Source organism: Podarcis gaigeae, assembly GCF_964106915.1.
Source record: "Podarcis gaigeae genome assembly, chromosome: Z".
In the NCBI taxonomy this organism is placed as follows: domain Eukaryota; kingdom Metazoa; phylum Chordata; class Lepidosauria; order Squamata; family Lacertidae; genus Podarcis; species Podarcis gaigeae.
Window position 1 is genome coordinate 43,014,044 of NC_139691.1, and position 26,884 is coordinate 43,040,927.

General features: G+C 42.5%; 1 protein-coding gene and 1 long non-coding RNA gene across 15 annotated transcripts in view; one reads left to right on the plus strand and one right to left on the minus strand.

The window, feature by feature from the left end:
* The window catches only part of AFF2 (ALF transcription elongation factor 2), a 383,311-nt gene that overhangs the window by 37,911 nt on the left and 318,516 nt on the right, over positions 1-26,884 (minus strand). The gene's annotated exons all lie outside the window — the stretch shown is intronic.
* The window catches only part of LOC310837074, a 41,269-nt gene that overhangs the window by 4,227 nt on the left and 10,158 nt on the right, over positions 1-26,884 (plus strand). The window contains exon 2 of one of the 2 annotated variants that reach the window (XR_014560408.1): positions 891-980. This is a non-coding gene — a long non-coding RNA (uncharacterized lncRNA). Of the gene's footprint in view, positions 1-890; positions 981-17,284; positions 17,439-26,884 lie in introns of those variants that run through there. The other variant, XR_014560409.1, reaches the window with a different exon arrangement.

A 26,884-nucleotide genomic window follows, 5' to 3' on the forward strand; every position in this document is an offset into this window, starting at 1 on the left:
TCCAGAATTCTGCTTATGCAGTTTGGTTTCCTGGCATGTTTACAGCCACACCTGGATCTATGCAAGATCTGTTTATTGTGCAGGTTGTTAAAAATGACAATGAAAAGCTAAACCTTGTATCAGTAGCCACAGCACATTCCTGGACTAGGGCAGCACCAATTGCCAAGGCAGAAGCAAGCATGCTAGGAAATGTATGTATAGAGCGGCCTAAGCCTTTAATTGCTTGACAAAGAAAAGACCAAAATAATAGAAACAGACCCAGCATGGCCTTAATTTCTTTCCAATCCAAAAATAATTCCAAGAAAACTACTTCTATGCCAAATAGCATTGAAAAATCAACTTCCGAAAGATTACTGGTTTGCTCAAAATACCCCTCTCCTCCTTTTGTCCATACAAAATGCAATGGGGTCCTGTTTGCTTTTTCGTCTTGGGTAACAAAACTGACTTGATATATCCTGCAATTCTGCACTGAAGAACTCTTAGCCCTTAAATGGTCCACTTTAAGGCTGAAGCACTCCCTTTTTGTCACTTAGGTTCAACGTAAGAGTAGCTCCTGCTTTATCACCAGCCAAGATGAGAAAACCCTTTTATCTGCAATGTTCGTGCAAAATGAAAGATAAAGGGCATCTTGCATACGGACAGATGCACTACTGATTCTGGGAAAAGCAGAAATAAACAGAATGAGGTACTGGTGCAAGGGAAGGGGATCCTTATTTTGAAAGATGAACTGAAATGGAGAGATTACAGGTTAAAAAGAAAGAAAGAAAAAGAACATGTTGGGTTGAACCTTCACCTGGACACGAGGGTTTGGCCATGTGCTTGAAATGGTTTCCTACAAAGATCAAGGGACAGAAGATTGACTGATGGAAGTGCTGTTTTCTCTTTAACAGAGTCATGTGCACCCCAATCTCCAAGCAGGGAGAGACTCCAGAGATGCCTGAGCCTAACTAGAGTTTGGTTTCCTTGTAATGAAGGTAAATGTAGACTTTAGGATATATGGTTTCATTTACCTTTACCTTTACAATTTGAGAATGAGAAGCAAGGGCTCACAACACTCCACTGATCTTGCTGTTAGACTGTGACTCCCCTTATCCCTGACCATTGATCGAACTGCTGGGAGTTAGAGTCCAACATCTGAAGGACACCACAGTGGCGACCCCTGACCTCTCATATCACTTTCTGTCAATGCACCTCAAAAAGCGATATTGCAGATCTGGAAAAGATAGAGGAAAAGGCATCCAAAATGATCAAGGGTGTGTGTGTAGCAACTCCCCTATGAGGAAAGGTTAAAAGGGGACTAAAGGCCTTGGAGATCATGTCCATAAAAAGGCCTGTTTTCCCCTCATTTCATGTGCACCTTAAGTCAATCAGATATAAACAAGTGAAGCTGCCTTATAGGAGTCAGAGCACTGGCCCATCTAGCCCACTCTTGTTTCCTTGGATCAGCAGGAGCTCGTCAAGGTTTCACTGATAGGCCCTTCCCAGCATTGCTAGCAAAAATGGAGAGTGAACCTGTGGCCTCCTCCACTCCACAAAATCTCCTGTTGCACTAGGGCTATCTGCTTCTCTGTGCTAGATCTTTTATTTACTGTTAGATCAGTAAATCAGTAAATCAGCACAAATTCGACCCACAGCTGTGAGGCATTCGCAAGCTTTTTAGCGGAGAAAGTCCTGTTGCTCCGCCGTGACCTCCCTGCCAATTTAGATACAGTGACTGAACTGGAGGCCCCTTGTACTTTCAAGAATGTATAACTTGCTGTTAAAATGGAATACACAAGATGAAACTGTTAAATCGGCTATGATAAAATGGGCGCAGGACATTGGGTACAATATCATATTTGCTGACTGGGAAAGGTTATGGACCACCGGTTTGAAATTCACAGCATGTAATGCCTTGAAAGAAAATATTATGAAAATGATATGTAGGTGGTACATGACTCCAGTCAAGCTTGCAAAAATATACCATTTGTCTGATAATAAATGTTGGAAATGTAAAGAAACTGAAGGAACGTTCTTTCACCTCTGGTGGACCTGCCCTAGAGTTAAGGCTTTCTGGGAAATGATATATAATGAGTTGAAAAAGGTATTTAAGTATACCTTCCCTAAGAAACCAGAGGCCTTTCTTTTAGGCATCGTCGGCCAGAGGGTGTTAAAGAAGGACCGAACATTTTTTATGTATGCAACAACAGCAGCAAGGATACTTGTCGCCAAACACTGGAAAACCTAAGATTTGCCCACACTGGAAGAATGGCAGATGCAACTGATAGACTATATGGAACTAGCAGAAATGACTGGCAGAATCCGAGACCTGGGAGAAGAGGCTGTGGAGGAGGACTGGAAGAAATTTAAGGACTATTTACAAAAATATTGTAAATTGTATGAGTGTTAAGATGTAAGATTATAAATAATATGGCACCATTAAGTTAGTTGAGAGGAATATGAAGATAAGTGAAAATATAAGAAAAGATAAACTTTGGATAAATATTATGCTAAAATTAAGTTTTAAGGTTTGGGTAAAAATATCTAAAATTAGGGACACAATATTGGAAAATTATAAAATAAGAATTGAAACAAGGTGATAAATTGCTGGGTAAAGTTTGATAAACTTGGAACGCAGGAACGAGAGATGTGAGGAAGTCCAAAGAAGCGAAGAAAATATGACTATTGTAAAGTTATATGTTATTTTGTCTGTTTTTTCCCCCTATTGTATTAAGAAAATCTTTAATAAATATCTTATAAAAAAAAATGATCGGATACTCCCTACTGATGTGGATAGATTCCTCCAAGCTGGTAGGCCCACCACCTGTCTCCTTGATCCGTGCCCGTCTTGGCTGATTAGGGAGTGTCCAGATGTTGCGCGGACCCCCCTGGTTGAAATTATCAATTTGTCCCTTGACACGGGGACATTCCCAGGGGAATTGAAGGAAGCAGTGGTGTGTCCACTCTTAAAGAAAACTTCATTAGATCCCTTAGACCTATCCAATTACCGCCCAGTTTCAAATCTTCCATACCTGGGTAAGGTAATTGAGAGAGTGGTTGCTGAACAGCTTGGTAGGTTTCTGGAGGAAACATCGGCATTAGATCCATTTCAGTCCAGTTTCCGTCCTGGTTTTGGGACGGAGACGGCTCTGGTAGCCCTAACAGATGATCTCCGTAGACAACTGGATCGAGGCGGGTCAGGACGGCTGATCCTTTTAGATTTGTCAGCAGCCTTTGACATGGTCGATCATGATCTTCTGGACCACCGCCTCACAGACGTGGGGATACAGGGCATAGCCCGTAACTGGTTGTGCTCTTTTATCTCTGGTCGGGGACAGAGGGTGGCACTAGGGAGGGAGATGTCATCGCGCCACTTCTTGGTGTGTGGAGTGCCGCAGGGCGCAATTCTCTCCCCGATTCCTTTTTAACATCTTTATGTGCCCCCTTGCCCAGATTATCTGGAGCTTTGGGCTGGGCTGTCACCAATATGCTGATGACACTCAGCTCTATCTGCTGATGGATGGCCACACCGACTCAGCCCCGGACACACTGACCAGATGCTTGGAAGCTGTGGCTGGATGGTTTCATGGGAGCCGATTGAAACTAAATCCTTCGAAGACAGAGGTCCTATAGCTAGGTCGGGATAGCATGGGGATGAGGGACCAACTCCCTTCTCTTGCAGGGGCCCAATTAGTGCCATTGCCTTCTGTTAAGAGTTTGGGTGTAATCCTTGACACCTCCCTTTCCATGGAGGCGCAAGTTACAGCAACAGCCAAGGCGACATTTTTCCACCTTCGCCGCATCAAGCAGTTGATTCCTTACCTTTCCCTCCCCGACCTGGCCACAGTGATCCATGCGACGGTCATCTCCAGGCTTGACTACTGTAATTTGCTCTACGCGGGGCTGCCCTTGAAGCTGTCCCAGAAACTCCAGCGGGTACAGAATGCTGCAGCGAGGCTCGTCATGGGGTCTCTGCCATGGGAGCATATTCACCCAGGGCTTTTCAAGCTGCACTGGCTCCCGGTGGAGTACAGGGTCAGATTTAAGGTGCTGCTTTTGACCTTTAAAGCCCTTCATGGCTTAGGACCCTCGTACCTACGGGACCGCCTCTCCTGGTATGCCCCACGGAGAGCCTCAAGGTCCATAAATAACACCCTAGTGGTCCCAGGCCCTAAGGAAGTTAGATTGGCTTCAACCAGAGCCAGGGCCTTTTCAACTCTGACTCTGACCTGGTGGAACGCTCTGCCTCATGAGACCAGGGCCCTGCAGGATCTGATTTCTTTCCGCAGGGCCTGTAAGACAGAGTTGTTCCACCTGGCCTTTGGCTTTGAGCCAATTTGATTCCCTCCTTCTCTTTCTTTTTTCTTTTCCTTCTCCTCCTGCGATGAGGCTACATTTTAATATTTTAATGTTCCATTATTTTAATGTTGTATTTTATTTTTGTTTTTAAGTTGTAATCATTCATCTTGTTTTTATTATTGCTTGTAAGCCGCTCTGAGCCTGGCCTTGGCTGGGGAGGGTGGGGTATAAATAAAAAATTATTATTATTATCAAACACTCCATAGCCATCAAGAGCATTCCCTCCCCCAGTTCAGTAGTTTGAGGAAACAAGCCATCTGCTTTGCACGTTCAAGCCTCCACTTTTGCTTCATGTACAGTGGTACCTTGGGTTAAGAAATTAATTAGTTCTGGAGGTCTGTTCTTAACCTGAAACTGTTCTTAACCTGAAGCACCACTGTAGCTAATGGGGCCTCCCACTGCTGCTGCGCCACTGCATGATTTCTGTTTTCATCCTGAAGCAAAGTTCTTAACCAGAGGTACCATTTCTGGGTTAGTGGAGTCTGTAACCTGAAGCGTATGTAACCTGAAGTGTATGTAGCCCGAGGTACCCCTGTATTAAAGTTACAGATTCATTTCCAGACATTTCTTAAATGATTACAGAGCTGTCATGAGCATGGCTTATTTTTCTGCACCATAAATGATGAACAAATGTGCAATTCATGCATTGGTTGTGTCTCCCCCCCCCCCCCCCGCTCACTGCTGAGCCTGTTATTACATTATTTTCAACACATCATTTACCCTTAATATTTTAATAAACCACTTTAAAGGTGAAGCAGAGTAGTTACAATAAATAACTACTGTATTACTGGCGATTATTAATTTTGAGAACAAACGGTGCCGGATCTTTACATTGCAAATATATTCACAGTGCAATGGCAGGCATTGCCTACTCAGAAGGAAGCACTGTTTAGTTCAGTAGGACTTACTTTCAGGTAAGTATGTAAAGGACTAGTGCTGCAATGATCAAGAATGTCACTTGGCACTGGGGCTACCATCCAAGTAAAGAAAGTTCAGTTTTTTATTGGATAAATGGCAGATCATTAATTCATTAATGTATTTAAAGTAAATATACTTATTATACAAAGCAAACAATGGGTTGCATCCAGAGTCAAGATAAGCAGAGACAGGCAGCACTGATTAATATCCCAGCACTCAGACCTGTTTGGTGACATTGGGAAGTAGATGGGCTGTTTGATATCTGGACCCTTACCTGATGCAACACCAAACCCTGTGATGCTGCAATCAACAAACTGTGGCCATTTAAAACCCATCTCAGCCTATGTGCAATTATTTGCTTCCACATGTTGCATCCCTGTTGCGTGTGGGCACACTACCTACTGATTAAACTGATCTAGCTTTGACACCCTGGTTGATAAAAATGTGACTAGTCTTTTCCGAAAGGACAAAGACTGTCTGACGTCACTCCATGCAGGCTGAGCAAAATTTATCTTCCAAGCTGAGATTTATGTAGAAGGTGCCAAGTATCCAAGGATTTCATCCGTATCTTTTGGACTTGCTCCCCATATCTATCTCTCTATCTGGAATGAAGTTTCCATCATACAATGTTTCACAGGCTACTAACTTCTTGCAAACTATTTAAAAACAGAAACTGAATACGATGATTTAATGATGGTGATAAGCTTGCTCATAACAGCTAGGTTGTGTGTAGGGCAACACAGGAAATCTCCAGAACCCCCCTATTATTACAGAATAGCTAAGGAAAACCTGGGAAGCCGTCATATTACCCCAAACTCACTTATAATTCAAGTTCCAAGCAAAACACACAAAACTACAAGATAATAAGTTCATTGAGTAATAGTCTTTAAATATAAACTATTAGAATGATAAAATTCATAATATGCAACCGCATGTCTTTAAAAAAAAAATTCACAACAAAAACTTGTCTCTTAAGAGCCACTGAGCTAAAATTCTACATGAGAGTTGAACTGATAAAGATAATTGCTGCATCTGTCTTATTCGTTGCTTTGTCTTTATTTTAATATGCTGCTTGTTTGCACTGCTTATTCATCTTCATTAATGCTTCTATTTTTAACAAAAAACCCACCTCCCATTCTTCGTGTACATTCTGAGTTATTGAAAATATTTTAAAGAATGTTTTTAAAAGAGAAGGCCACAAAGACAGAAACCTTCAACTTTCTCAGCTGCTGGACTGAACTTTACTACCTAAGTCAGAGATGGGCTACATTTTGCAAACCATGGGCTGCATTGGGCCACATGCCATATGTAGGTGCGGCCAGAGGCAAAAGTGGGCAGAGCAATGCATGCAAATTATAATTTTGCACATGAAGCAAGTTTACACCCACACACCCACACCCTGCATCCAGGCAAGTAAGACTCATTATCAGAGTCTAACTACACCTTCCAGCCAAGTCAAAACATTTATGGAGAATCCAAAGCAGGAACAGTCAGAGGTGTGGTCTGGGGAGATTTCTGAGGACCAGAAAAGGAAGATTAAAGGGCCGCACTTGAAATTCCCCACCCCTGATCAAAGTAAATGCAACAGTAGGATTCAACAGCGCATTTCCCTCTTTTTATGTGCTTTTTTATTACACATGTACCCCACCTTTCCGAGTTCAAGGCAGCATTCATGGTTTCTCAACGATAATATGTGCTAAGTCAGGGTAAGATAAAATGGCTATCCAGATATCCCCAATGAGCTTTGCCACTGACTGGGGACTGGAACCGGAGTGTCCCAAATCCTAGTTCAACAATTTAACCCAGTGGTAACCAACTACAGCCCTTCAGAAGTTGGGACTGCCATCATCTCTGACTTCAGTGGCCATATTGGATGAGATTGATGTGAGTCCTGCAATGTCCACAGGACACCACCATACTAGTAGCTCTAACCACCATATTTTAACCTCCGTGTCCTACTGGCTCAGGTGAGTGAGTGGTAAAGGGAACCAGTAGAACAAGTGTCATTTGTAAGCATTTTGTAACAAACATTTTGGTACAGAAAGGCAAGATGAAAAGATAATCTAAGTAAATGGACAAACAGTGTCCCAAGCTATAAAAACAATGCAACTGTCCAACACAAAAAACTCCCTTTCACTAACTCCTCGTTTTGGGGAAAAATAAATTCCCATATGGGAAACTTAGCATGTTCTCTCTGCATTACAATAATGGCTTCTGCTCATTATTACACTATGTGCTAATTTGAAAAGAGGTGGCTTTCCACGGATACAAGAGACTACCTGACCAACAGAAATAGCTTTTAATCCATTTTGGATTAAACATTGCCTCAAAGGTTTTTATGCAAGAGGCAGAGTCAACCCCTCACCCCAACTTCAAATTTCTTGCTAATTATGACATTCAAAACACAAGAGGGTGTTTCTGCTGAAGATAAATGGATTTCAGAACCCCTCTCAGCATTCACGATAAATCAGAAAATGACTATTAATAAACATCTGTGTTGGAGTGGAGAGGAAATGATTTTACAAAGATCTGCTCCCATCGCTTGCCCGATGTTATCAGTGTCATGTATAAGGCTGACATCTTAAATCTTTGCCATCAGAATCCTGGAAGTCAAAAGGCTCGGCTCTTTAAAACCAAATTCACAATGCCTGCTGCTCTGAATGACAGTAAAAGAAATAGTGTAAATCTATCTGATTGATGACCTTGCCTTCTAGCCAGTTTCCCTTCACCCTGCCATTGCTGTCAACCATTGCCATAGCAAGTCCCTAGTTGGTGGGGGGGGGGGAGCAGGCTGCCTGCTGAAAAACCGCAGATTGGGCATTGCATAGTTAGGTGTTATGGACGCTTATGTCCTACAGAATGAGAGTCGTACACAAAAAAAAAGCTTTTTTGTGTGTATTCAGGAACTCACTCATGCTTAATTTTATTTCTGTTTTGATCTGGCCTGTTGCAATAAAATGAAGTAAATCTGATCTCTTTTTAATTGTTGCTGAGAACAGGAAGTTTCACAAGGCTTCTGTCCCAACCTCCTAAAATGCATTTATATCCCACCTTTATTCAAAGGATATCAAGGCGCTGTATATTTTCCCCTCACAGGTAAAGGTAAAGGACCCCTGTATGGTTAAGTCCAGTCAAAGGCGACTATCGGGTGCAGCACTCATCTCACTTTAGGCCGGGGGAGCCAGTGTTTGTTCACAGACAGCTTTCTGGGTCTTGTGGCCAGCAGGACTAAACTGCTTCTGGTGCAACAGAACCAGAGCACACAGAAACGCCATTTACCTTCCTGCCACAGCGGTACCTATTTATCTACTTGCACTAGCTTGCTTTTGAACTGCTAAATGGGCAGGAGCTGGGGCAGAGCAACGGGAGATCACCCCATTGGGGGATTCAAACTGCTGACCTTCCGATCAGCAAGCCCAAGAGGCTCAGTGGTTTAGACCACAGCACCAACCATGTTCTCTTTTCTCACAACCACCTTGTGAAGTAGCTTAGGCTAAGAGGCAGTAACAGATACAAAGTCATCCAGTGAGATTCATAGGTAAGTGGGAACTTGAACCCTGGTTTCTCAGGTCATTGTTTAACACTCTAAGCGCTACACCATGATAGTAAAACTTTCTGAAGTGTCAGCTGCCCCAGCTCCACACAGGTGTCAGCCAATTCTGTCAAGTGGTGGGTGGTTATCAGGAAACTCACAGCATGGTGATGGATCTTTATGGGGAAAGTGGGTATGGGGCTGCATGCCTGCAATTTTAAAAATAAAATAAAATTTACAGGTCAACAAGCTCCGTGTTTACCAAAAAATGGTCTGCACACAGCAGCAACCGGTTTTCACCTTCTTTTCACAGTAAGCTACTCAAACGTTAGGTCTCCATACACACTCACCTCTCCCTAGGCTGGCAAGCAAGATGGGCATCTCACAGTCAAAGGACATATTCCACCCAGGGAAAAGCACAAGATGTGGGTGCAGAGCAGAACTGGTAGGTCTGGTTTAAAGAGTGGGGTCAGCCTAGGGAGAGTCCCAAGGGCCAAATAGATACCACGACTGGCCCCTGGGCCTTAGGTTCCCCAAACCTACTCTACACTTACAGCAGAATCACACTAAGCTGGGATACAACCCTTTGACCTCCCCCCCCCCCAGATGCTGTTGGACAACTTCCAATTTGAAGTTCAATAACACCTGGAGGGCCACAGACTGTGGGAGGGACTAACGTTGGCCTATTTATCTAGGAAAGTGACCCACAAACAAAAAGGCCTAGCCATGTTGCTTTGTTTCATTTTTTTGCTTCCTGGTTGGTTGGTTGGTTGGTTGGCAACCCTTACTTTGCAGAGATATTTTTATTTCCATTTTTATAGCTGTTTTCTTGGTTTATTGTAGCCTGCTGTCAAGAAGTATTTGCAAAAGAGCACAGTGCGTGACTCATCTAAATCTTCCGTATGACTCATTTGTATGGGATAGAGCTCCTGAGGAGTTTTAACATAAAAGAAAGAAAAGGAAGGAGGGAGGGAGGGAAGAAAGAAAACACTAGCTCTATGGGATAACAACTTGTTCCTATGGCAGGCATAATTACCAGGGCCATATAAGATTATAGTGGAAACTCAATGGGCTTTTTCAGCATGTTGCTGTGCCATGACCATGTTGACAAATTCTGAATACGAAGTTGGCTGCACTCCTCACGACCAAGCTCCCTCCCTCCCTCCCTCCCTCTTATGGACTCCAGCAGTGCTCTATCAGGAGTCGAAACCATGTGAAAACAGTTAGTTGCTTGGAGTAAAAGATGTCAACTGAGTTAGCCCTGTCCTTGCTTTGTGCAGTTCTATCCCAAGCATATTGACTTGGATGCAAGGCAACCACTTACCCCAAAGAGAACAGCCTTGTGTAAAATGTCCATGTGCTATTTTATGGGGATCATTGCAGACTGAGAAATGTTTACCATGATTTGCATCTTTGCTATGGTGGGGATGGCTGGGACCAGACGGCCTTTCCGCCTGCTCAGTCTGCTGCCCAGGAACTAACTACCAATGGGCAACTTTGGTGGAGGCTGATCGGTTATGATAAATGTGACACTGCTCCATCAACACTCCTTCAACATATTTGCACCGGCAAGAGTGACAGAGATAATCTTTTCCTAACCATCCCAGGGTCAATGACAGTCACATTTACTAGTGGCAGCATCTAAGCCTTAGGTTTGAGGCCCAGACGGTTGAATTTGTGTGCTTATCTCCATGAAAACTTGCCTGAGTAAGTTGGATAAAAAGTAGGGTAGTGGTGGTTTGGAAGCCATTAGGTGGAAGCTCACCCCCCCATGACATCATCAGGAGATTGAGAAGGAACAACTGAAATTGAGTTTCCAAATGTTTGCCAACACCATAATAATAATAATAATAATAATAATAATAATAATAATAATTTATTTCACTTGAATCCAGTCCGAATCTGACTGGAGGTGAAGCAGTGTTGACACACCATTTGCAAATAAAGTTTTGTTTGTTGATTTTATTTATTTCTCACCCACCCCACTTATTCATTCTGCCTTATTAATTTGTTGGTCTGGTGGTTTTTATAATTCTAAATTCATTGCAGGTCTCCCTCCAGTATCCCTCCCCCTTTTTTTACTATGCGATATGCAAGGAAATACAGTAAATACACCAACAACCTGAAAGCTGCTTAGCAAAATGATTTTTAATATACTAGGCAGTGTGAGAATGTGAAAAAAGAATCCATAATGACAACAAAGATTAGCCATTTGCTCTCTAACCTTATTTACAGAAGCAATCAGAGGTATTCAGGTCGAGTTAATGACCCTGTCTCCAATTAATTCAATTGTCTACACACAACATTGATGCAGCAGCTGTATCAGGGACAATTGCAAAGGGAATACACACAACTCCATTAAAAGTGACAGTAATAATGCATTTATTACCAAGGAAAAAAGCACACTATTGTATCATAAATTCAGGATGTTAAATTATACCCCATGCTTTAACAGAAATTCAATTAGTGAAATAATAATAACTATAGCAAAGACTAGGGAGCGCGAGAGCAAAAGGAGGGAAGCTGGCTGTGCCTAAATTCCTCAGATTAAAAATTTGGCTGCTTAGTTACCAGCAGTTGGCTGGTTCTGCAGTTTCTCTGGTGCGAAGTCGTTCTTTTGAATCAGTGCCAGACACCCCCCTCGTTTTATGAACAAGTTGCAAAATGAAATCTGAAGCTTTTGAATCCAATTATGAAAGGCGCACTGGAATCTATCATTGGTTTAAAAAGTGCCTTTTTTTCCTGCTGCTGTGTTCAGATTTGTATAGTAATTGAGGTAAGCACAGGTGCTGTTCATTATGGGCCATTGTGCGCCATCTGAATTCTGGGAATGGCAGAATTAAGGCTGTTTAAAACTCTGTGTGAATAACAAACAAGCATGATTTGGAGGTTGTTTGTACAAGCCTGGACACAGCTCATCTGGGGCTCCTAAGACACCTGCTCACCCTTTTCGCAACCAAAACACTCTCATTGACATTCTGGCTATTTTTCCCAGGGATAATTTTGCAGGAACCCTACATTTCCTCCCTCCCCTCAGGCTGTTATCGATGGCAGAACTACTGACAAAAGAAAAACAAGGATATGACAATTATCCAATGTAACGGGGAATGCTGAAAGCTTTAAAGCCACATTTTTGCTTGAGAGGATTGAGCCGCAGGCTGCCTTACGAGTGAAGTAAGAAATTGCTTCTCACTCAGGTTGTTATTTCCATCTGGGAATCTGTTCTGGATGAGGACTATTGTGCAAAGGAGCTAACAACTGCTTCCCCCACCACCTTCCCTGACCTTCACGTCTACACTGCATGTACACAGAACTAAACCCCACTTACAGTACTGTATATCACCAGGGATATTTGAATCTGTATCACCAGGGATATTAGACAAAGGGATGAAGTTCAGCGGCAGAGCATCTGCCTTGCACACAGAAAGTGCCAGGTTAAAGCTTCAATGGCACCTCCAAGTAGGGCTGTGAGACTCCAGCCTGAAACCTTTGAGAGTCATTGCCATTCTGCATTATCTGTACAGAACTAGGTGGACCAATAGTCTGACTCTGTATAAGGCAGATTCCTTCATTCATTCCTATGTTGAGTAAGCATCTGGAGTAAATGCTACCTGTCGACCAGTTCCAGTGATCTTTCCCTTTCTTATGGGACATCCTAAAGCCCCCTAACAGCCTGATTTAATTTGTTCTCAACCTGAACCTAGTCCTTCTAAGCACTGCCTTAGCATAACTCGGTGGGGAGAGGCAGTTCTAAGATATAAACCAATATGCTGTGGCCCCAGAATGCCAGTAGGGGCCACTACTGATGTCTGCCCAGGGATCCTCCTTATGTGCTGGGTCTGGGAGTCACCATTTAAAGTTCCCAACATGTCCAAAGAATGAAGTTGCATCAAGGTAATTGTGGGAAACGGAAGTTCTTACACTGATGCTAATGTTTGTTGCTGCCTCGTAAGTCCATGTGGATGGGGAGGAAGTTCTAGTAATGTAGGAAAGCACCCCCCCCCCCAAAAAAAGGCACTATGCAGAAGACCCCCCTTAAACCTGGAGCTAGCCAACTAAGACATGGTCTAGCTCAAGAAGGTATTGGAAGGCCAATTAGGCCCCTGTGGGTGACTTCCCAACAAGGGCCACCACATATCTATCTGTTGTGCCTTATTGAATAGACGTTGTGCATAAGTGTTGCCTGCAGTGCACATTCACCAGACAACATGGAGCAGCTGCTTGTATTCTTACTTGCAATGCATGCACATGGTCTTTAAACAGTGCTACAGGGTGCAGTTCACACAGTGACCAGGGAATTTGAATTTTTACTCTCTCTCTTTCTACACTGCTGTATTCAAGGTGGTTTAGAACTCAAATGTCAACATGTGGAACAAGGATCTCATTACTATCCAGTAAGATTTCAAATCTAATTGACAACACATTTGACGAATCCATTCCATATATGGCAGTGGAGGGTTATTGTGTTGATAGACAAATTCATGGAGAATAAGGCTAATTCTCTTTTAAAGCCATCCAAGTTGGTAGCCATCACTACCTCTTATGGGAGTGAATTCCATACTTTAGCTATGCACTGTGTGCTTTCTTTTGTCTGTCTGACTATATTTTGGATATGTAGCTTCATTGGATGCCCGCCCCCCCCGCAGGTCCAATATCTCAGAGAGGGAACAAACTTCTCTCTATCCACTATCTCCCCATTGGGCATACTATTATACTTCTCTGTCCTGCCTCCTCTTACCTGCCTTTTCTTTAAACTAAGAATGCATCTTAAGGAACAACAGATCATCATAACTTCTCTTTACATGTTGACTTTGCGAATGTAAGCTCAGTGGCCACACACAGGCTTCTAAGGTTGAAAACTACATTTTTTCCCCAGCAGGATTATATCTATGCATGTGGTCACTGAAACACTTCTCCCACTGGACCCACTATCTTCATGCAATTTTGAGGATGAAGAGGCGGATGAGCTCGAATACATGAAAAAGGGATTCCTGTTTGAAGTCCTAACATGACAGGGGACACTTTTCTCCAAACAAAGGATGGCCATATTTTTCGAGGGATGGGTGGCAACCCTACTACCACTACTAATTCCCCCTCTTTCCCCAACCATTTATATACCACTTAGCTACAACCGTCTCCAAGCCGTGTATAAGAATCACAATACAATGGAAATAAAAACTGGTTTATAACATCAGATTTCATTTAAAATGCCTGCAGCATTTTTTAAAGCATTCAGGAGGCACTTGGAGTTTAACAGGGAGATGTCCTGTTTGTCTTTAGCTGGAAGCAAGTTCTATAAAATCAAGCCCACAGTACTGAATGCATTGTGGATATTTAGCTGTGCACCTTAGGTATGGGAAACCACCAACAATTGACTCCTGCCCAAGACATCATTGATCTGTCAGGGATATAAGTTAAGGGCCTTGCAAATTAACACAAGATCCTTGAAACTCTCCCAGTAGCGTATGAGCAGCCCGTGCAAGCTTTTGAGCACTAGAGTTATGTGCTGGGACCTATCCCCATCAGCAGTCTAGGTCCAGCATTTTGCACAATCTGGAGCCTCAGGGCTAAGCCCTACCAGGGAGAGCTCCCGATAATGATAGCAATAATAAAGCAAGAGCAGGCATTGTGGAATAGACCTGTTTGAGACCCACAAGGAGCCTCTATCAGACAAAGTGGAAAGTACATGGCCTTATCCACCAATGGTCTAACTCAGTTTAAAGCAGCTTCCTAACAACTGAATGGTTTTGCATACATTAAAGCCAGTTTTCTGAATACTACCCCACTGACAGATTTCACAAAGATCAACAGATTTCTTCTCTTCACAAAGTGGTCCACATGTATAAAAATGACCACCAAAACACAAGTGCATGTTAAAAACGTTTTTTAAAAAAGCCACCTAGGAATCAATAATCTTATAAAAACATTTTAGAAAGCCAGCCAGCAAAATCAAGACACACCAGACACACCTAAACATGCTATAGATTAAACAGCAATTCTATTTTTGTAGCCCATAGTCATAGCCAAAGAACACAACTCACAATTTTTTGTGTGGCAGACCCAGTGGAAGCCTGTTGGATCAGACTAAGAATTCACTCTCCTCAACAACCAGCTTCTGATGATGGTCAGTCAGGGGCCTCCTAGAGGTCCACTAGCAGAGCTTGAAAGCAGCAACATTTCACCACTGCTTCACTCTAGCAACTGCTGAAATACAACCCATGCCATCCATTTAAAGCATATGGCTCCCTCCAAAGAATTCTGGGAATTGCATCTCAATCTGGGATCTTCCATCACACCTGCTGCTCATATCAGAGGATCTGAATGAGAGGTGGTGTTTCACCTGCAGTGGCAATATATCTCAGGCTGGACCTGGTTTCAGGAGTCAGAGGGGAAGGCCTGTTGCTTGTGGGCTTCAAGGAGGAATCTGACTGGCCATTGTCAGATGTAGGTTGCTGAGCAAAGGTCCACTTTAACAAAAATGACAGCTCCCAGGCGGTTTTTGTGTGTGACAGTCACCATGTGCTTTAAATATGTGGTGTGGACTTCCAGCTTTCCTGCTGTGGGACGGACCCCAGCCGTGCCAGTAATTCGGGGCTGATTTGGGGGTAATTAGCCCTGGTAGACTCCCCAGGGTGGGGGAGGACTGTCTCACAGACCCGTGGATCGTCCATGATCTGTCGGCTCGCATCAAGGTGAGAGTGGCAGGGGCGCTGGGTCTAAGAGCAAGGTACGGCTGGCATTCTCCAGAGCCACTCCTACATGAAGGGGCACCTGTTTCTTAAAAATTAATAAGATTTGGCGTAAAACAGGCGTATTCTGGACTGAAGGAGAAAAAGGAAACAATCTGCGGAACTGCACAGTCGTTGGTATTTAAGTTTGGACTTCAAAGAGATTCTTATCATTGGTGTTTTGATTTACGGAGGCAATTGGTACGTACTTTATATCTACATTTGCTTTTAATTATTCAGCTGTGCAGTTTTAATCGGACTTGACAAAAGGTAAAGGAGCAGCTAAGATGGCGTTTGCTAGCTCTGACGAAGGACAAAAAAAGAGCAAATTCCTCCCTTTTTCGAGGGAGTGGGAAACATTTGTTGGCTGATTCTACAACAATCTGAGACAATAATTTGGGAAATATCCCACAATATACAGTGCATCTGTTTGCATACTTTTCTTCATTATGGATGAGAGAGCGCGCAAAACGGGCACCTAGCAGCCCCCCTCCAGGACCCGGAGGGCAGGGTTTGAGTGATCCCCAGGAAAGCTGATCAATCACCAAATGATTTATATCTTCATTGCTACGTATATTCAAACTGTACTCAGCAGATCAAAGGATACACGGCTGTTTAACATGATGAGAACAGATGAACCAGGGGCTAAGAATTTTGAGAGTTTAAGAAAATACGAGAACAAGAAAAAGGCAGAAAACATAATTGTGTGAGATGATTCCTGCAGAGGTCCAGAATATGGGAAGTCCGTTTGAAATTTAATAATTAATAATTTGGATTGTAATCCGCCCCCCTTGACTCTTGGGTTGGGGTATGGTATTGTTTAGGGGGTTTTGTTGGGTGGGGGTTATATATATATATTTTTGTATCTGTATTTTAGATCTTATTATAATTTATGTGGAAATTGTTCAGTTTGGTCGTGTATTTTATTTTATTTTGATGTTTTATTCATTATGTATGGCTACTTATGTTATGTTGTAATTACGTATTTTTTCATGTTGTAAGCTCCCATGAGCATGGCCTGAACTATGAAGTGCCATACAAATAAAATGAGATGCTTACATATGTATGTGCTTCTGAGTTGGCAAGACGTTGTATCCAACTAGGGCCATATTTGCACCATATATTTAAAGCACTATGACACCACTTTAAACAGCAGTGGTTTTCCCCAAAGGATTCTGGGAGCCAGAGTTTGTAAAGGAATTGAGAATTGTTAGGTGTTGTTATGCGTACTCTGAGCAGAACCTAGGTGTCCTTCACACTGCTCCCATCCACGTCCTTCTTGGGAAAAAGGAATATTTCAACTCAGAATTTTCTGCTGGAACTTTACTTTAAGGGCAACATGATTTTGTAGAAAGCTATGTATCTAACTAGGGATGCGGGTGGTGCTGAGGGTTAAACCACAGAGCCTAGGACTTGCCGATCAGAAGGTTGTGGTTCGAATCCCCACGACGGGGTGAGCTCCCATTGCTCAGTCCCTGCTCCTGCCAACCTAGCAGTTTGAAAGCACGTCATGTGCAAGTAGATAAATAGGTACCGCTCTGGCAGGAAGGTGAACAGCATTTCCGTGCGCTGCTCTGGTTCGCCAGAAGCGGCTTAGTCATGCTGGCCACATGACCTGGAAGCTGTACGCCGGCTCCCTCGGCCAATAAAGCGAGATGAGTGCCGCAACCCCAGAGTCGTCCATGACTGGACCTAATGGTCAGGGGTCCCTTTACTTTTATGTATCTAACTGTGTTGTCCATACAGCTCTGATAGTATCTCTGTCCAGCAGCAACAGATGGCCAGATGCACTTTCCCAATGCCAGAACTGAAGACGCCTATAGAAATTGAAGGCGTTTATGGAAACCAACCCTTTGGGATTCCACTGGAAGGAAAGACTACTGGACCCAGCTCAAAGAATAAACTACCAAAGCTTAACATTCCTCAAGCTAGTGAAGTAAGTCTTCTTTATTTGTTCAGTTGTTTGCTTATCTATTTTGCCTCCAGGGTTTCAGTCCACTACACTTCCTCATTTTCCTGTTAAACTGTTGCTCTCTTAGGCCACATTTACACCAAACATTTAAGGCAGCTGAGAGTTGTTAAGGGACCCAAAATTCTCTCCCAGACCTACAGTTCACAGAGTGGTTTAATAATCAATCCCTCTGCACAGGAAACTCTGAGAATTGTAGCCCTGGGAGGGGAATGGGTTTTTTTTCCTAATAGCGCTCAGCACTCTTAATAAACTACAGCTCCCAGAAGCCTTTTAGGGAAGCCATATTTCTTTAAAGTGGTGTCACAGTGCTTTAAATGTATGGTGTGAATGTGGTCTAAGCTTTACTCAGAGTTGACCCACTGAAATTAATCAACCTTGTCCACACTTCCACTCAGTGCTATTTTTCTGGAAAAAGTGGTACTGGAACTCACCACAAATGCCTTCCTTGTTTTCTTAGAATGGCAATGGTGCCCTTCTGAGAGATGCTGGAACTGAGTTCTGGTGAGTTCTGGCTGAAAAAAGAAGAAGCCCTGCTCCTGCTTGTCCTGTGCCTCAAAAGAATGGGTCTGTGTAGTTTTCTGTTTGCCGTCCACTGAATTGGAGCAAACATCAAATAAGCAGAAAAGCCGATTGACTTTTGCTCTAATTACCCATCGCATTCCCCCAGAAAAACTTGGAAAGCGGAAGTCCAGATACAACCCATGGTTAGGACTGTAATTCAGTGTTAATCGACACGTCTTATGGAAGTGAGTTTCAGAAGTTAACTTTGCTAGAAGGGCAATACTTGTTCAACATGCTGAACCGGTTGAATACTGAAAGACATATGTGACTCTTTCTCTCTATTTCTGATATACAGAGCTAAGCATCAGTATTTATGCAGCCAAATGCATTATTCATTTACAAGAGGGAGGTACAGGTAGGGTTTTGTGAGCCCCGAAGGTTTGAAGAGTTATATATATATATATATATATATATATATATATATATATATATTGCCAACCAGTTTCTGGGCCCAATTCAAAGTGCTGGCTTTGACCCACAGAGCCTTGAAATGGCTCAGGACTGCAATACCTCAAGGACCACCTCTCCCCATGTGAACTGACCTGGACACTGCAGTCATCACCTGAGACCCTTCTTCACATGCCTCCTCCATGAGAGGTCCATAAGGTGGAAACATGAGAATGGGCCTTTTCTGTGGTAGCTCCCTGCTTGTGGAATGCTTTCCCCTGGGAAGCCCACCTAGCACCTCTGTTACATATCTTTAGACACCAGGCAAAAACAGACCTCTTCTCACAGGCATTTGGACAATTAAAGGTTCTATGGCCTTTTAAACTCTCTCTCTCTCTCTCTCTCTCTCTCTCTCTCTCTGTGGTGGGGTATTGTTTTTGTTTGTTACTATGCTGTGTATTTTTGTGTTTTTTATACTGCAAACTGCCCTGAGATCCTTGGATGTAGGACGGTATATAAACTTAATATAACAAATTCAATACAAAGTAACGGGGGAAACCATAGCCTTCAGGGTTAATAGCAATTGATAGCCTTTTCCTCCAACATAGTACTTTCTAATAAAGAAGCATATTGAACAATGGAACGCCTAATTATTAAGAGCACTTCTATACAAGTGGAAAACGGAAAGTTACCCAACATGACAACTGCTAATAAAGCCGATGAAAACGGAAATCGGTCAGAGTTAAGTTCCTCTATGTCTCATGCATTAAATAAGACTAACGTTGTTTGACAGGGCTCTGTGGAAGGTGCATTGGACTCTCTCTTCCTCCACATCATTATCACAGTCAGAAAAAGGTAAAACACTGCAGGAATATAAATAAATTGAAAAGGCTCAGAAGACAATATTCTACTGTGGGCCTCATTTGCACTTTAAAAAAGATGCCCTACAGACCTTATGTACTTTTAAGATTCATCTGAAAGATACATGAAGAAGTCTTCCAGTCAAAAAATGTACATATTTAATGGAATTAGATCTCTAGGCTAGAAAAATGTCAGAAGAAAAGGAGAAATATTAAAGTGAATGCAGGGCACACCTTTCTAGTGCTTTCTTGCTTTGATAAATATCTTTTGGGATGTCATTTGCTAGAAAGTCATGATTTAATGAAACACCCCCTCCCCCCGTGCACAGTATATAACACAATCGGCTTATCTCCAGAGCAAGTTGATGTTTTCATATTTGGTATTGGTCTTATTTTGCCAACATGAGCCCTTGAAATTTCGCTGCAACCTCCCTATCCCAAATAAAAACATAATGATCCATGGAAGAAGGTATGTGAATAGTGGAAATATTTTTTATGGGGGGGGATGGGAGATCTGCTGCTTTGTTTCCCAATGAATTTCCACCACTCATTTCCAGACTCCAGGTTTACAGTAGTTTGCAGAAGACTTGGGGTCCCATACAGGGGTGGCAGAATCTGCTATTTTTGGTTTCTTACAGGTTCTCATGTATCTAGTCTTAAATTTGGTTCTTCACATTTCCACATCAATTTGCTTAAAAAAGAAATGAAAATCCAAAATCATTTTAGTGTGAACTTCTCATAATACATATATTTGTAGAGATATGCTTACAAAGTGATTTTCTCTTATATAATGCATTTCTGTATGCTATTTTCAGTAATATATGCATTTTATGGATGATTTACCCCAGTATATATGTTTTTGTACATGTTACTTGGCTGCAAAACTGCATTGCAAAATTTGGAACAGTGTGAACTTCAAAAGGATACCTATGTTTTGGCTCATGTATTGTTTTGGAAAGTGTAAAATTAGGTGATTCTGCCTTTCAATGCAAACTGAATCAAATTTCTCCTTCTTCCCTGCTCCTAAACCCAGAGCTCATTGCTGGGTGTGTAGTTCCAGTCACAAAGCCTTGTTTTATATCTGTGAATCAGAAACTGAGGTGCCCACTTGCAACTTGCTTCCCTCAGCTTATTCTGCAGCATCCATGGAACCGGAGGGGAAAATAGTAAAGGAAAAAGGAAGGTGAATCTGCACAGCAATGCTCCCAAGTGGGTCACAGTGCATTAGCTCTCTGCTTCCTGCATCCATAACACATTGTGGCAGTGTCACTCCCGTGGCGTGATTACATTGACGCTGCAGAAGGATACCGCCACATCAAGTCTGCAGCCTTGCTGCTATGCTGCGACCTTAAAAGGAGCCCACAATATCAGGTCTCCTAATGGCATTAAAGCCAGCGGTATTACTTTTCATCTGCCCAGAGTCAATTGATTGAGTGTAACATTGCCAGAATTTCATTTCCTAGATCTTTAATAAAGCAACACGGTTCTTTGAAGAGAAATAGGAGCAGAAGAGAAACCAGAAACTTTTTTTTATTGCCTACATTAAGAAAGAAAGAAAGAAAGAAAGAAAGAGAGAGAGAGAGAGAGAGAGAGGAAGAAAGGAGACTGACTTCATATTAGCCCCAAATCAACCATATATCCCAAAGCCGCTATGCAAAGGAGTCCCAGATGCAAACATTGGCAAGATCTAACCAACCCTAATGGGGGCATGATATACTATGGAGAAGCAGATGTTCAAATTTCAGCAGCGATAAGTAAACAAAGCTTCCATGTATTGGGGCAGTATTGTTCCCTCTATTTCCAGTTCAAGTCTTTAGAGGCTTGTGGGGGCAAAGCCAAAATTGCCCCACTCATGCACTACAGGGTTTTCATGATGTGGCGTAGTGCCCCTTCCCTGCTTAGAACCCAGAACTTGAGCCAGCTCTTACCTGGTTGGAATCCCTATCACTGTGTCTAAGAGAGAGGTGGATGGAAGCAAACAAACATGTAGTTTGCTTAGAACTAAGTCCCACTAAGGAGGATGCAGATAGCTACTTAGCTCCACCTAACATAGGTACTCTTCCCTCTGCCCAATCAGTCCCAAAGGGCACCAGCCTCTACTGTACCAGCAGACTCATGATAACCTGGGGGAGAGGACCCGGGTTCCTGACTGCTGGGGATCAGGAAATGGAATACTAGGGAAGGGAGAGGGGATTGGACTGCAGTGGCTGGACACTTGAGCAGAAGCCCTGCACATCACTTTGTTGCAGGTCTCCACATGTATCTCTGAATAGCAGTTCACAGGGCAATGTCCTGATTAGGTGTGCCCAAGTCACATCTCACATTGTACACTTAGTGCACATTTAACAAACATTTAAAGCGTATGGCTTCCTCCAAAGATTCCTGGGGAATGTAGTTTACCCCACAGCTGAACAACAATTCCCAGTATCCTTAACAAACTAAGATTCCCAGAATTCTTTGGGGAAGGCCATGTGCCACTCTAGGTTCCTTTGGAGGGAATGGCAGAATATAAATTTAATAACAGGTGTGTTTTAAATGCATCCATACCACCCCCCGCAAGTGTCCTGGAAAAACTGGGGCACACTGGCCATGATTTCATGCTGAGATCTAGCCCTGAAATAAACTTTTTCAGAGGTGTGTTTTGGGGTCCTGTGAGATCATGGTCCCCGCAAAACCATGTTGTTTGGGCTTAGTGATCCCACGTGGGTCACATGACTCATGCAGGGAGCATGGACAGGAAGATGTGCATCCTGGTTTTGGGACTGGGCATGTTGGAGGATATGTGTATGGCATGGATGTGACCCTTGAGGCATTTGGCTGGTCAGTTTTAGGTTAGACCAGGCATAGGCAAACGTGGCCTTCCAGATGTTTTGGGGACTACAACTCCCATCATCCCTGACCACTGGTCCTGTTAGGGATGATGGGAGCTGTAGTCCCAAAACATCTGGAGGGCCGAGTTTGCCTATGCCTGGGTTAGACAGATCGTGTTGTGAACTAGCAAAACAGTCTGTAACACCTCTGAGAGTTGATCTATGCATTAAGAATAGTCAGGAGGAGGAGTTTAATTCAAGGCATATTATGGGCTGGCAAGCAGGAGAAAAGGCTGGCACCTTTCTTCCAGAAGTACAAGCTTTATAAGTAGAGGGAGCTTTTTCATGGGGGAAGATTTGAACTTTGGACTGGACGCAGTCTGGGTTCAAATCCCTATTCAGTCATTAAGTTCCATGGGTATACTTGGGCCAGTCACTAACTACCTCCCAGGGCTGTTGTGAGAATTAATTGGGATGACTCCATTTACACTGTCCTGAAATGCTTGGAGGCAGTAGAGAAATGCCATGAATGAGAAAATAAAACTTAGACTTGAATCCTCTTTCATAAAAATAGGTTAGCGAGTGGCACTAAATGTTCCCTAAGCAGTCTTTGGATTATTGCTAACTCACATTATTGCCAAGACACCTTTCTGTTTGGTAATAAATGACCTTGCAAAGTACTAATTGTTTTGGAGGTACTTTTATTGACTTCCAATAGCTAGCATTTCTTCTGCTACCCTGACGATAGCTATCACCTGCTAGTTGAGGAATGCAAGATGGCAGAAGTTCCTACCTTTAACAAGTTTTAAATCCCAGCAGAATTGTCGGCAACAGCCATAACCACAAATTGGTTTGCAATTTTCGTCTCTCTCTTTCGCTCTCCCTTTGAGGCAAGTCCTGTATGGTTACGTGATGAACCTTGCTTCAAACAAACTGCTTCTGACTTTTATGATCCTTTTGTGATCTAAATGGCTATCTTGTAAGTTATTCCATGGTAGCTTCTCCCCCTCCCCTCCCCAATTGCTCTTGCCGTGAAATAGAATTCTGAAGATTTCTGGGGACCATTTCACAGCCTTACTGTATTGATTTGCTAAACCTGATGAGAGCTTTCTACTTAATATACAGTCAGCTATAGGAACAGAGGCAAACACTTAGGCTTTTTCTTTTTTAAAAAAGTCAGATCTAGTAGTTTCCAGAAGCTAGGATGTCAGAGAATTGCAACAAAAACAGAAATGGGAGTAGAAATTGCTATTGTTCACTTATTCATCCCATATCCAGAATGGAAATCAATCCAGAGAATATGACTGTTATTTGCTGTTCTTTTCTTTTTAGTCTGCAAACTGTAATTGATTATGTGCCCCCCACCTTTGTGTTGTGTTTCCTTTGCACTGAATTGAATGAGGTGTAATAACAAAACAACAATGTAACACATATAATTGACGTAATTTCTTAAGTTATGCAATTTTGCTGTGCTGGACAGTGAGACAAATGTAGTTTTTTGGGTGGAAGACAAACTGTAGCAGAATGAAAACCTTGCTGCTTGAAGGCACTTATGTATATTTACAAATTTACAAATTTATTTATTTGTTGCATCTTTAATCCACCTTTCGAGGTAAATGATCCTCCCGAGATGGTTTGCAAAGAGTCACTGACACAGTATAGCAACCCCCCATCTATGCAGGGGTTACATTCCAAGCCATTGTCCACATCAGTGAAATGGCCTGCCAACACTCCATTCCGCACATTTCTCCCAAAATACCGAACATGTGTAAATGGGGGTGGTGGGTTACCTGTATAGTAATGTAGCAAGTTACTAAACAACAGAAATGGCAAAGCAACAATGTTTAAGAAAAGTAAATAGTGGTGTGCATAGGGACACCCTGATAAAAATAGCAGCAGGGGATAAAACAGAGATTAAAACACAACACCATACAAACCATCCAGATTGCAACTGGGCATCCCTAAGGCAATCAGGAAAGGGGTGGGCATTCTCCTGGAGGATTTTCCAAAGAAGAGGTTCATTCCTGGCACCTGTAAGTCTCATACTGTGCACCAGAAAGCAGAGGTCAGATGCTCAGATGCTAGCCGTAATGTTACCGTAATGTTACTTGAAGGCTAGGATCGCGTTATTCCAGAGACCCCTGAAAATCCAATAGTCCAATCTCCTCTTTCCCATCAAAATGCTTAAAATTTAAGTAGATCAAACCAGCTGCATAATAATAATAATAATAATAATAATAATAATAATAATAATAATATCTTTATTGTCAATGCCCCCTCTCAGGGACAACGAAATTAATAATAAACAACAACAACAACAACAACAACAACAATAATAATAACAACAACAATAATAATTCCTCTATATTAATCTCCATTATCCCAATGCAGGGTTTGAGTTTGAGACTCACAAATGGCCCACTGCATTCATAACAATGGCAGTTCTGCATCCATCCATGCAAAGACAAGTGTGAAATTGTCCCCCTTCCCTCCTGATTGTCTGACAGCCATGCCTCTCCTCTCTAATCCTGACAAAATGCCAAGATCATCTCTTTTAGCTGTTGCTCTGATAACGTCACTTCACCTCCACTCATCCCTATTTCAGCGACTCCAGAGTTCAAGCTCTGTGTCACTGCAGCGACACTGTGGGAGTCTTTCACCCTGGACTTGTGTTGTTCAAGCTCCTCTTAAGAAGAGCAATTTTATTCCTCCAGATCTGTACAAATATCCCCCCCATGGGCACTCTCCAAGTCCGTACTCTGAACTTTTAAACACACAAGTCCTTAATGGAACAGAAACTGCCACAAAACACTGTTAGTTATCAATATCTGAGCAAGTATCTCATTAGGCCACGTTGAATGCACATAACAACCTGTCTGTCTGTCTATCCCTGTAGTGATTTCTTATTAAAGTTTGCAAACACCAGTGCTAAAACAAAATGTTAAAAAGAGGAGGTTAACACTCCACTCTCAGTCCACAGGCAGATGTTAGCAATGCATTCTATGTATGATGCATATTGTGGTAGCCCCATCTCGCAGCAGTCTCAACTTGGGATCTTCCATCACAGCTGCTATTTGCATCAGAGGGAGAGAAAACATCTCCAATGAGAGACAATGGGAGCTTTCTCCCCCTGCCCTTTCCACTTGTGCAGCCATGGAGAGGAGATTGGAAGTGTCAACTTCCATTTTAGAATTTCATCTAAATCTTAAACTGTGGCTAATCTTAATAAGCCAGTTTATATAAACCATGGATGCGTTTGTTTTCGAGAACCATTGTTAAGATTAACCCACCATTTGTCCTAGCTTGTATAGCACAGCAAACTGTCGTCAATCTGAAATGTAACAACAAGCTTTTGAACTTTTCCCTCTTGGCCATGGCACCAGAGGAGGGGAACAGAAAAATTTGAGACTTGCCTAGGCTTGTTCTGGTAATGGTGAACTATAGTTTAGTGTTACGTCTGAAACAGACCATTGCTACAAAGATATTGTTCCCAGCTTTGGTCCAATAAGTGTGCTTTCGGCCGACTCATTTTCCTTCTGAATGGTCAATCTTAGCTTTGGGTAGGGAGCCTCTCTTTTTGGTGATTTAACAAATAACTGGATGGATGTTATGGATTTTCCTTGTTATGGCCCAAAAGAAAAACATCACATCAGATCATATCATATCATACCATATCACTGTCTATCACTGATGTGAAAGCACCTCAGAAATTTTACTCACACAAATGGGGAGAGAGGAAATAAGCTTGCTAAGCTTCACCATCACACTCTCTGAGTTGGGGGGGTGAACTTATGAAAAGGGCCAAACTTCACATGAATGTGTATAAATTTGACTCAACTTGGTTGAGTCAAACTTGCTTGGGTTTTTTTTGGTTTTAATTTAGGGGCATAGTAAATGCTCAGAATTAGTGGAGTTAAGCACTACTTCAGATGGTAGTCCACCCATTTTCAAAATCCTCCCTCAGCTGTTTTTCTCATTGTGAGAGAAAAGTTATACGAGGATGTAATGCTGCTTCAATTTGAAGATGGGCTGCAGTTCAGTGGGACAGTCTGCTCTGTGTTTGATTCCACATTTGACCCCCCAGCACCTCAACATAGGGCTGGAAATGTCCTCATCTAAAATCCTGGAGAGCCACTGCCTGTCAGTGTAGACAATATGAAGTTAGATGGCCTGATTCCATAAAAAGCAGCTGCCTATGTTCTACTTCAATATTATGGGCCAAGTGGGATTGTTCATCTTAGTTTATTCGTTCATTAATGAAGACTTCTTGCCAGTTTAAAATTGACAATGTGGTCCCCACAGCATGCAAGGTTCCCCACGCCTAGTTTAGGCAAATATAGTGGGAGATGGGGCCATCCAAAACATACCAGGTCTTGTTTTTCTGTGGCTATTCTGGATCAACATGAGGCACACAATGAAGCTACTTTTTAATACTGGTATCAGTATCAAAAGCCTGGAAACTCTTTAAAAGCTGCCGGACCATCTGTGTCTTTAAGCAGCTGCCAAATTCCAGACTGTGGTTCCTTCCCTTCTAATTCCACGTTTTCACGATAGATTAATGAACGCCTTTCTTCCAGAATAAATAAATGTGCTATGCCATCTCTCCATTCCCTCCAAGTCCATTCCTTAAGATTTCCACCTTACGAATGAACACATTAATTCAGGAATGAGTTCAGCGGTGATCCAATTTGATGGAGAAGGACTGCTTGGATATGCCAATTTTCTCCTCCGTACTAAAAGCCCTCGAAATTGTTTTTTTTTTCTTAAGTGAGAGAATT